Source organism: Mastigoproctus giganteus, chromosome 13, assembly GCF_048544385.1.
Source record: "Mastigoproctus giganteus isolate SK-2022 chromosome 13, ASM4854438v1, whole genome shotgun sequence".
In the NCBI taxonomy this organism is placed as follows: domain Eukaryota; kingdom Metazoa; phylum Arthropoda; class Arachnida; order Uropygi; family Thelyphonidae; genus Mastigoproctus; species Mastigoproctus giganteus.
This window is the reverse complement of record NC_143587.1, coordinates 68067080-68079878: the sequence shown is the minus strand read 5'-3', so window position 1 is coordinate 68079878 and position 12799 is coordinate 68067080. Positions and strand designations below refer to the sequence as shown.

General features: G+C 36.1%; 1 protein-coding gene across 7 annotated transcripts in view; it reads left to right on the top strand.

The window, feature by feature from the left end:
- Positions 1-12799, top strand: part of LOC150076140 (upstream stimulatory factor 2-like) — a 340777-nt gene that overhangs the window by 139590 nt on the left and 188388 nt on the right. Inside the window, exon 1 of one of the 7 annotated variants that reach the window (XM_090387169.1) lies at positions 2281-2303. The exons of the other annotated variants lie outside the window; for them this stretch is intronic. The gene's annotated coding sequence lies outside the window, so the exon portion shown is untranslated. Of the gene's footprint in view, positions 1-2280; positions 2304-12799 lie in introns of those variants that run through there. 7 annotated transcript variants of the gene reach the window in all.

Genomic DNA, 12799 nt, shown 5'->3' with positions numbered 1-12799 from the left:
CATAGTAAGAATAGGAACATGAAATCTGATCTTTTCTCGAATAATGACCACATTGTGAGAAGCATGTAGTTTCAGATTTGCACACTGTGAATTGTACCAAATTTGAAATAAATCCAGAAATGGAAGCAACTGATAGTATTGAATATATACAGGGTGTCTCAAAAATATTGGTACAAATGTTTAGGGAAGATAGGTAACATCTAAAGGAATGTGAATCGCACAAGAACCCATAACCGTAAAGGTCACTGTAAGTCGGTAGACGGCGCTGTTCATCAATTCGCGAGAGGGAAAATTTCTGGTTTACTCATTCAAGCGCCGACCGGGCTAGCCGGGAGGGTAAAGTGCCTACCTAGCAACCCAAAGGTCACGGCTTCGAATCCCGCCTCGGGCTAGGATCAAAGTACTGCAAAAACCTTAGGAGGAGGTGCATTATGGCCACAGAAGCCAATGCGCCAACAACTACTACCAAAAAAAAAAAAAAAAAAAAAAAAACCTCATTCAAGCAGTAGTCACCGCACGAAGAGCATGCGTCAATATATGAACTGTGAGCTGGCAGACATGCACCTACTGTATGGATTAGCAGAGGGCAATGGACGAGCCGCTCAACGAATATATGGAGAACGCTTCCCAGACAGACAAACATATACCGGATCACCGTTTGTTTGTGCGTGTGCATCAAAATTTGTGCAATTATGGGTCATTTAGAGGTAACAGGAGTAGTGCGGGCAGACCACATTCAACGCAAACTCCTGCCATGGAAGAAAGTGTGTTGAATGCCGTCCAGAATAATCCTACTACCAGCACACGTGCCATTGCCTCTGCCTTAGGAGTGTCTCGTTGCAGTGTACAGCGTGTCTGGCACGACGATTCCTTACACCCCTTTCATCTCCAAAGGGTTCAGTTACTGCTCCCCCAAGATCATCCTGCAGATGTGCCTTTTGCGTAGTGGTTTCTCCAAGAAAGTGTTCAAGACCTATGTTTTGTTCATGGATGAGGCTTATTTCACTTGGGAAAGTTTATTCAATCAGCTCAATGCTCATGTGTGGGCTCACAACAACCCACTCGGTGTGCGCCCCCCATGCGGCACAACATTGCTTCGCAATAAATGTGTGGGCAGGTATGGTCGGTGACTGCCTTTTCGGCCCATACCTGTTACCATCCCGCATGAACTCTGCTAAATATCAGATCTTTCTTGAACAAGTTCTACCAGAGTTACTTGACGATGTTCTAGCAAATGTGAGATGCAACATTTGGTTTCAACATAACGGGACGCCTGCCCATTATGGAAGGTGTGTTCATGACCATTTGAACAGGCATTTTGAGCATCGATGGATTGGCCGTGGTGGATCAATTGCCTGACCCCCACGCTCACCTGATTTATCGAACCTTGATTTCTTTCTGTGGGGGGCCCCTCAAATCTATTGTGTATGAATCGCCTGTGGAGACGGAAATGGATCTCGTGGTGAGACTCGTCTGCATTGCTGCTACTGTGAAAGAAACTCCAGGTGTGTTCAACAATGTCCGCCAATCCATGCTGCGTCGGTGTCACGCATGCATTGCATCTCATGGTGGAACCTTAGAGCATCTGTTGTAACATCATGAAATGCATTCATCTCGTACTCCATTGTTAATATTATGTCAAATAAATGTTTACCACTAATTACTGTCTTGTGTCGTTTCTGCCTCTGCTACTACTTTCCCGTGACATTTCCAGTTATGGGTTCCTATGCGATTCACATTCCTTTAGATGTTACCTACCTTCCCTAAACGTTTGTACCAATATTTTTGAGACACCTTGTATAATATGCTTTTTAAAATTTTTAATAATATTTATATACATAATAAGCAGAAACATGTGCATGTTTGAAATTTTGCACATTTAACAATCTTTTATACTAAAAATGGAAGAGAATAAGATACTGTCTATTTTAAGGTTAATTTTTATTTATTTTTATTTTTTGTTTTGCAATTTTCAGCAGAATTATTTTTATTTAAATTTTTTTTTTGAAATAAAATGTGTGAAACACACAGTATGCTTTAAAATTAATTTTTTTTAAAAATCTTAATAAAAGTATATACATTTAAGTACCACAAACCATTAGCAAAAGGTGAAATAATTGGCATTGTTCAGTGAAATTTAAAAACCTAAAACATTTTTGAGAAATTAAAAGGAAATTCAGGCGACCTGCCACCACTACTGGGTTAAAAATGCTGTTCAGTTTCTTTCACAGGAACAGGTTCTTGTGACCTAAGTGACATTTTGCGATGGTGATATTGCAAAGACAGCTGTCACTAAAGAAGTGGTAAGAAAATTCTACTAAATGTTTGACTTCATTATGTATACATGTATATATATTTCCAAATCAGAAATAAACATAATTAAACCAACTCAGGTTTGAGTTCTTTATTATCTTCGTCTAATTTTGTTTGCTGCAACTAGGTTTGTGGAACTGTTATTTATATTTTTTTGTGCATAATTCTTAACACTGGTCAGATACAATAAGTGAAGATGCTCACTATCAGTTTAACATTCTAATCATGCCATTAGTTCATTAATGTTTTCAAGTATTAGCAGTGGTAAATGATGCAAGAAAGCAAGCTTATACAGCATCAGCCAAGGGGATGGGGGGAACACTACCTATATCATCTGTTCTTTCCCTTTAATATTAGTTTGTCTAGATCTTCCCTGGATTAATTCAAACTATCCTATTTCTACAACACCAGATGTAAATTTGTTCCAACAATCAGTTACCTGCTGGCTGAAGGCAAATTTCCACACATCTATCCTGCAACCATCTTTCCTCAATTTGAATTTATGCCCCTTGTGTGTAGTTTGAGCAAGAGGAAGGATGCCATCAGGATCGATGCAGTCTTTGCTTCTTTTTCTGGAAATGTTGCTAACTCCAGGTTGTGATCAGTAATTTCATCTTTTCCAATTATTGGTAATTTCTGGTACTTCCTCTTTACAGGAATGATCTGTATTATTTACTGAGTCATCACCTGTCCAGAGCTTCTGCATCAACCACTTTTTGTCACTTATGTTTAAAATAAAGTGGTTTTTTTTTTTTTTTTTTTTTTTTTTTTTTACTGTACATGATGGCTAAAGAAGTGTTCTGGGAACTCATTAAGCTTTAATCATTGTGGAACAGTGAAAAAAATCTACCTTATTTTAAACATAACTGAGGCTATAGACTATTTATCCCCTATCTGGGACTGCCCCCATATTCAACATTTTTTTTTTTTTAATTTTTTTATTCTGGAACTTTTATTTTGGAGTTCACAGCACCTGCAATATCTTAGCACAGTAGTAGACCTAGCAGGCTTGAATAATACCTTGATCCATGGACTGGATGGATCAGGGCTGCTGTGCTCTTTGGCAGAAACATTACTCTGACTTGCCCTCTTTTGGTTTCAAGTTGTCACTTAAAGGATGTGCCAGACAGTGATCCAACTTTCCAAAAATTTTCGGAAAGCAAGTGACTTCTCACTGATAGTATAGACTCACTTTCGGAGCAAAAATATCACACATCATTCAAGCATCAGAGCTATTTTTGTAAATCACAGCTAAAGATTTTTTGTTGACATGCTTGAATTACTGAAGATTTTGGCTCATATCTATGCATAATGGCTTCAATTTGTGATTGCAATCTTGTTTGTGCGGGCTAACAGAAACATGCCCTCTTTTTGTCGGGCATATTTTAATATCCATTGGTTTATCTGAGAGATGTTTATAGTACACTGCTGTTTGGTCACAGTTGTACAACTGTCCAGAGTGAATTCACCATCTTAAATCACATTACACAGAAATTCAGAGAATGTTTCTGCTGCTTTAGTGTCACTAGATGCAGATTTGTCTACAAAACTTATCTGAGATATCCCAACAAATCCTCCATCTTCGAAAGCCACACTTCAGAAGCTTTAAATGTCATATAATTCCATCAAGTAGCTCACAAAATTGTACTGCTTCTACTTTCAAAATTACCTTATTTATCAAAACTTCTTCACTACATTTTTATAGAAACCACTTGTATAAACATTGATCCACATCATTGTTTTTCACATAGTCTAGTTCTCTCTCTCGATCTTTCTCATCTTCTACAAGTATGTGAACAAATATAATTTATCTTCCTCTTTCATGTGACTGAAGATTAACCTTCTGGATTTCCATACTCATGAAATATATTCTGCATTTTATTTCAGTAATCTTCAACTGTATCATTTTTTCTTTTGGTGGCCCTGCTGATTTACTAAAACTGCTACTGGTGGGGAAAAAATAAATTCACAAATGTAGGGTTGGTATTGGAAACATTATGCAAGGAAGAAAAGCTTATACAGCACCAGCCAAGAAAGAAAAAAAATAAAATAATAATAAATAAATTAGTTAAAAATAAATAAACCCCTACTTTATCTGCTCATTCATGTTTAAACCTTTAATTTTATTCGAACAACCCACTTGAACAACATAAGTGGAAGTTTGTTCCAGTGTTTAATTACTCTTTGGCTGGATGCAAATATCTGTATGTTTGTTTTGTAGTACCTTGATCCATGGACTGGATCAAGTTCCTATTAATCGTCCCTTTTTCCAATTTAAATTCATGTCCCCTTGGTTTTCCATATTGTATAGGAAAAAATAAAGATGTCATCAGCATATGGCAGGATTAAGGTTTACTTAATCCTTTTAAAGCCTCATACACTTCATTTAGGTTACCATCAGTGTTGCCAATTTAGTGGTTTTCCCGCTAGTTTTAGCGGAATTGCTTCAGGTTTGGCGGATTAAATATGTAATAGCGGATAGCGGTTTTTTTAGCGGAAAGAGTATAAATGTAAAAATTTAAGATGTTTAGCATTTTATATATATTTTGGCAATGTAACATTTAAATTAAGAAAAATTTATTTAACAAAAATATTTCATAATTTTAATATTTTATTGATACATATCGTAACATAGTAGGGATATCTTATTTCATAGTTTTTTTTTTATATATATAAAGCGAAGAATTGGTTTTATATTATTCAGGGATTCCCCTGAGGGGAACCCCAACAATTTTAATATGGAGTTACACTCGCGGTCAAACGACATGACCGTTGGGTCATAGCTTTAAATTGTTGAATCAAATCGAATTTGTGTTCCTATTAGTCGTCCTCTATTATATTTTCTTTTGAAAAATGCTGGTTCATCAATTTCATCTTCAATAGGTATTCTATTTTCTGAAATCCCCCCTAGTTAAACTATCTGAATCAATTATTGATATGGAGATCTCCATCAGATCTTTGCATTTTTCAATAACAGTATTTTTATTGATATTTAAATCAAAAGCAATGCAATCTTGGGACCAGAAGTATTGAAATAATAGATTTTGAGATAACAATAATCTACTATCATCAAAAAAATGATTTGTCTAATATTCTTTGTTTTACAGCAAGGTTTCTTACAACCCCATCTAAACATATCAGTTTTGCATTTACTTTTTGTAAGTCGCATTTCAAGATCGCAAACTTCACAAAAAACTGTATTTTGCAAAATGTGATTTTTCGACAACCAAGAAATCGAGCGATCAGTATTGCTACTGCATAAATTCATCAACTCCGCTAAACTATAGTTGTTATTTTTGGCTTCTTCCTCAAAATAAACTACATTTGATATGCAGTTTATTTAAAAAAATTTCAAATGCAATGCATTTGAAACTGCATATTGTATGGACATGCAAAACTTAATTTTTATGGCACCCATTAATAGGATTTAACCCAAATGAAAATTGAAAAAGTTGGCGGATTAAGTGTTAAAAATAGTGGATTTTAAGCATGCGGCTAGTGGGAATTATTAAGAGTTGGCAACACTAGTTACTATGCAGATGCCTAATTTCCAGAAATTGCAATTTACAGAACTTCAGTCTTTCTTCGTAAGAATATCCTTTTCTGTCCACCCGTCCCCCAACTGATCTTGCTTCTTTTCTCTGCACCCTTTCCTTTGTGATTCCTAAAATCAGGTTTTCAGATCTGTTTGCAGTATTCCAGATGCAGCCTAACTATTGCCTTACATATACAGTAAACCCCCCGCTATTCGTGGGGGTTACGTTCATGAGAAATGCCGCGAATACTGAGTTATTGCTCCCATAGTAATAAAGGGGTTCCGTTCCAAAGTGGGCGCCTCCGTAGCCAGGTGGGAAGGAGCAGCGGTGCGTAGCACACGCTTCTTGATTAGACCGGGGTTCGAGCCCGTCACCACCAAATACGGAAGATGCGGAAAGGTCAGGAAATGACCACCGCATCTCCCGGAGCAATATGGCCTTAGTTGCTAATGCTCCTAAAAACCAAATAACAAACAAAAACAAACCGTTCCAAAGTATGAAATATATAAGAAAAACTAGTCTAAAATTTTGTCTATGTATTTATTATATGTACCTTCATAATATGACTATGTACATAGTGAAATGCAAGCATATGGCATCGAAATGAAAATAAGAAACAATTTAATATTAAATGTAATATTTATTAGAAATTTCAAACAAATCTTTCAAACCAGCGTTTTTGCTAGCTAAAAAACTTATCCCGCCAGTTCTATCACCAATTTCGCTAAAGTGTTGATAAAGGAGTTTTACCGTTTCACGAATGATGAGTGAACTTAACGGAATTCCATTTTGAGTTTGTTCTTCTATCCACAGATTTAAAGCCTTTTCCATTTTTTCTAATTTAACATCACGAGTTACAGAGCAAATTTTTGAAGCAATTAGCGCGTTTTCACGGACACTACGGCGGATTTTTTCTTCTGATTTTTTGATTGATCATAGCGTTGACTCATTGATTTTATAATGTTTTGCCACTGAGGAGACACTTTCACCATTAGAAATTTTGTCTAATAACTCAATTTTATTCACTAATGTCATCACCTTCTTTGATCTTTTCACATTTCTCCTGTTATTTGTAGCCATATTTTTGTACGTGTGAGAAAGAACTTGTCCACAATAAAGTCACTTTCTTTCTTCCGTTAACACGCTCGAAAAAAGTCTATTTCACACTTCAAAACGGTAGATTTATCACTTTTGTAAGCATATCAATTTATAAATTGATAAATTCATTCAATTTATAAGCATATAAATTAAAAGCAAACGACGAAACCTTCCATGACAAGCGCATAACACATCCTGAACAAGGATTAGCGAGAAACATCCATGCTTGCGATTTTTTCACCCCTCTCCCCCCCACCCACTGAGCGCTGTTTTGACCGGGAAAGATAATTTTTGCCACGCCCATATTTTTTTATGCCGGAAAATGTTCACGGTGCTTTAAAATTCACACTTTTTTATGTTTCATTTTATATTAAATCAGCGACCGCGAATAGCGGGAGTTTACTGTAATGGAATAATCATCTCTGTCCCTGTTGGAAAAATTCCTGCATATTGACAGAACCTCATGGGGTATTCTACCAGCCTTGTTTGTGCTATTCAGAGAATTTCATGCCAGAATGAACAGTTCTTCCTACATCTTTTTCAGTGTTTTGCTTTTATTAATGTTAAACCTCAGTTGCCACTTCTCAACCAACATCCATTTACCTTTTCTACATCATCTTGAAAATCTGATTACTCTCATGAACCCTATGCCTACCGTTGTATCATCAGCAATCTTAGCTTGAAATACCTACATCAGTGTCATAAGTATTAAAAAACAGTGAAGGCCCCCAGTACCAACACCATGAAGAATAGTTACCATTTATAACCAATCTTTGTCTCCTACCACTTTATCCACAGTGGTAGGGGACAAAGATGGTTTTGGGGTCTCCCTTTCTTTTGTTAAACTATGTTATATATTACCCCAGGGGCTCACATCTGGTGAGTATGGGTTTGGCACACCCAGGGTCCTGAGCTGGATATCATCATTCTTCTCTTTCTTGGTGATTCCCTTCTCTCTCTCTCTCTTAGGGTAACTTGGGATTTTTTTTTTTTTTTTTGGCTGGTGCAGCATAAGCCTCAGGCTTCCTTGTATCATGTAGCTAATAATAATAATAATAATAAACATTTACGAAATGTGTATGGGACCACCTCCTTTGTTAAAACCTGGAACATTGCCCCCTTGCATATTGTTGTGTGTTGTTACTAGCTCTCTCTCTCATGAAAGCGCCAAACAAAAAAAAAAAAAAAAAAAAAAGGCATCAGAACCTTTAGCGAAGGCTAAGAAGTCAAAAGATACTTGTTGGCATTAGACTTGAATTTCTGTAAATTGTAATTTTCAAGAAATATATGTGAAGGAAGGAAGGTTGTTCTAGAAAGCAGAAGTGGACAAGATAAATGAGGGAAAGGAAAACTTGGTTCTGTGAGTTTGGAGTTGGAAAGTGAATGGATGCCGACTCATTATAGCATGTGACTGATTTGAAAGAGAGTGAGGGAATTACAGATCCATTTCAGAAAAACAGTGCCTGTGGAAGTAGCTATAGAAAAGGCAAACAGTAGTAACTGAACATCTGTATGTGAGAGACAGAGAGAGTGAAGAGACTTTGTAAGAGAAGAGTTAAGTAACCTGACTGCCATCTTTTAATAGAGGCCTAAAAGCTTCGAGAGAAGTTTTGGGAACACCACCCAGATGTGGGAATAATATTCCATGGCAGAGCAAATTTTAGATTTTTACAAAGTGAGTAATTGTTTAGAAAAAAAAGTAATGCCGACTGGAAAAAAGAATACCCAGTTTTTTGATGCAAAGGGAGCAATATTTGTGATGTGCTTATACCAAGAGAGAGATTATAAGTTAGGGTAATCCCTAATAGAAATATGGTTATGTCTAGAAATCAGAGTGTCATCAAAGATAAGCATAGGAAGAGTGGCTTCCTTTTTTTCAAGAAATAGAACAGAACTGAGTTTTGGAAGGTTTGATGTTAACTCATTCTTCTTTCCCTATTGGAGATTTACCCAGAGATCCCCATTTAAGGACTTGGTGATTGATATTTAAGATGGATGGAAGAAGGATATAAGAGATATGATTAATCTATAAGAGGAAAAGAGTGGGAGAAAGAACTGAACCTTGGGGAACACCAGTATTAGTAGAGAAGTTAGAGGACAGAGAGCTACCTACTGTTACCCTACAGCAAAGGATCAGAAAACTGGATATTCAATTGCAAACAGCCATCCACAATACATAAGATAGGATCTTGTTTAGAAAACCCTTATGCTGAATGTGATTGCTAAATGCCTTATAAATGTCAACAGTAACTGCTTAAATTTCACCACACTTTACCATAAAATTTATCTAATGATAAGTAACAACAGCCAATATGTCACCAGTGGGTTGACACTGATGGAATCTATACTGGCAATCATTGATCAGATGGAAGATTTTGAGATAGTTTAAGAGTTGGTAGTTGATAGATTGGAAAAAGTAGAGATAACTGAATGGGAGGGATTTGTCACCCTTTTTCGGGACTGGCTGGCTGGTATGAACAAATATTCAGTGACAAGGAAAAACACCAGTGGAATAAAAGTGTAAAAAGGCAACAAAATTTGACCACTTTGCTACAAAGTCCTAATGGCACAAGTGGAGCGTTGTTCAGAATTCTTCTCACATCCTTTTTGTCAGATGACCATGGTGGTATTGAGTGGAGTGTATTGGGTGTGGTGGGAGGTGATTTACCAAGGTCATCAATACAAGATAAGTTGGCTGCATCTTTAGTTGAGGATGCAGTACAACTGACAGGTTGTAACAGAGGTCAAAGTACATACTGATGTTAGAAATAGTAGTAAATTAATATTAAAACTATTCTTGCCTCCAGTTCTTTTGTGACGATCTCATAGTAATAATCAGATTGGTTAAGCATGATCTACCTTTAAGAAATCCATTAATTTGATTGCCTTATTATTATTATTATTATTATTAGCTATATGGGTGCAAGGAAGCCTGAGGCTTATGCTGCACCAGCCATAAAAAAATTCTCGAGTTACCCTAAGAGAGAGAGAGAGAGAGAGAGAGAGAGAGAGAGAGAGAAAAAGTAAAAGGGAATCACCAAGAAAGAGAGAGTGATGATATCCAGCTCAGGACCCTGGGTGTGCCAAGCCCATACTCACCAGATGTGAGCCCCCGGGGTAAATTATGGCTCCATTCTTACCAAAATGATCTTGCATTATGTATTTAACTGTTGATTCCATTTTACCCTTTGAACCATGCAAATAGGAGATACATTTACACATCTCAAAATTTGTAGGGACTTGTGAATCTCACAAAGCTCTCATTATCATGGGCTTAGGTTTAACTACTTCTTTTGCAGCTTCTTTTAATATAATTGGACAGATTCGATCAGTCCCAGTTGTTTATTTAGTTTACTTTGAGCTGATGCAGTTTCTCTTTCACTTTCCTTTCCATTATTATAAAATCAAAATGACAAAATTTACTGAAAGCAGATGCAAATATTAATTCAGTTTATCGGCAGCTGTATAAGATCAATAGGTATACCATTCATGTTCAGTGGACCAGTGTGGTTCATCTTTTTCCTTCTATTGTTAACATATGCAAAGAATTCTTTGCTGCTCTTCTTTGCATTTTTAGTCAAAAACTTCTTCTCATAATTTGTTATTAGTCTGCCTAATTCCTTGAGTAACTTGATTACACACTAGTTTGTGCTAATTTAGGAATCTTTATCCCCTGGCAATTTATAATAAATCCATGTATTTTTCTTCTCTGCCGCTAAGCTCATCTGCCATCCATTTTGGTCTGAACATTCAATAATATCTCTTAATTGGTATAGTGGCACAAAGGCCACTAAGCACATTATACCAATTAAGTGCCTTTGAACAGAGTTAAAAAAGAATTATAATTGTCTTTGCAAAAAGAAAATCCCTTCAATTTTCACTTGATGTTAGTTATTCCTTCAATTAAATCCCACATCAATACATGATCACTGCCACCTAAAGGTTTCTTTTATTTGAAGATTCTTAATACATGATAAATCACTTTGATAGTATATAACAGAGCTATGCTCCATACGTTCTACATTGATATCAATATTTGTAGAAAAATAAGAGAAAGGAAGGAAATTTGTTTTTCAAAATTTACATTAAACTTTTTAAATCAATTTAATTTAATTTTTTAATTGTTTTTTGAATTTTTAATTGATTTTTTGCTGTAATTGTTTTGCGTTAATCTTTTATTCCTTTTAATTCCTGGAGAGTATCATACGGAAGTGTTTTACTTACCATATTGAGGTGAATATCTCTTATTCTTCTACAAATGATAAATCACTGCAGATAACCAGATCAAGAATATTGCTTTCTCTTGTTGACTCTCTAACAAGTTGGCATAGAAAGCAATTATCCATCTGATTGAAAAATGTTCTGCTACCATGTGAGCTGCCAACCCATTAGTTTCAGTCAGTGTCTGAAAGTTAATCTCCATGACAGAACATTCTAATTTGCTGGCCTCTCTATTTGTTTTGTATTATTGTTCATTATAGTTTTCACAGTCATTTGGCCTATAACAGACTCTTACTATCAACTTTGTTTTTTCTGTGTTTATCTCTCACCCTGGATCATTTGACATGCCAAAAAAAAAAAAAAAAAAAAAATTTAAAAAGACAAAAATGAATTTGAGTAACTATTAGAGCCACATTAGTGTTAATTTTAGCATTCCTTCAGTATTAGTATTAATAGTGGCAAATGATCCAAGCGAGCAAGCTTACATGGCATCACAAAAAAAAAACAAAAAAACCCACCCCTTCTGCCCAACCTCTGTAATAAATTCTTTAATGGATCCTTAAATTTGTTCAAACTATCCACTTCTACAACACCATCTGGAAGTTTATTAGAACAATCAATTGCTCCCTGGCTGAAAGCAAATTCTTGCTCATCTATCCAAGAAAATGAAGCGGAAAAAACACAGGAATGCACAAGACAGTAACTAGCATTGTATAATTAATTTTAAAAATGAACTTAATTTAAAAACTTAGAACTGATGAGCATAACATGGAGTACTAATGCAGGGTGCCAATGTTCCTTATGGCAACAGTTTTTTTAATTATAATTTTTAAAATTTTTTATGAATTGTGTAACAGCATCTTTAGATCCTTTTGCAATAGCCTTGTACAACTGTGGCAAATGTATTTCCCCCCCCCCCCTTTCCTGTAACACGCAGATGGATTAAAGGTGTTATGCTGATGTAGTAGTAGTAATGGAAAATTAAACAAGAAAGCATCATCTAAAAAAAAACACAGTTCACCCATCTGTATCCTCCAAGAATGTCTAGTTCTCCCTTGAATTTATTCAACCCATCCACTTCCACAACAGACGGAAGTCTGTTCCAACAATAAACCATCCGCTGACTGAAGACAAACTTCCACACATCTATCCTGCAACCATCCTTCCTCAACTTGAATTCATGATCCCTTGTGTGTAGTCTCAGAAAGTGAAAGAATACCATTAACATTTAGCTTACTTAATCCAATCAAGGCTTTAAAAGCCTCAACCAGAGCCCCACACACACAGGTGCCTAGTCTCAAGACACTGCAATATGGAACTGATGCCTTACTAGGTAAGAGCAACCTTTCTTTCCCCCTTCACCAATCTGGTTGCCCTTCCCTGTACCCGTTTCAGCAGATCTGCATCCTTCCTAAAGTGAGGCTTATAGACTAGTATGCAGTACTCAAGTTGTGGCTTGACCATGGCCTTATACAAAGGGATAATCACCTCCTTATCCCTCCTAGCAAAGTTTCTGTATACAAAGTATTATTGACAAAAACCCCTGAGCTGTTCTGGTAGCATGTCTCCACTGTTCAGAGAATTTCATGTTTGTCTGCACTGTTCAGGGAATTTCATGTTTGACTGCACAA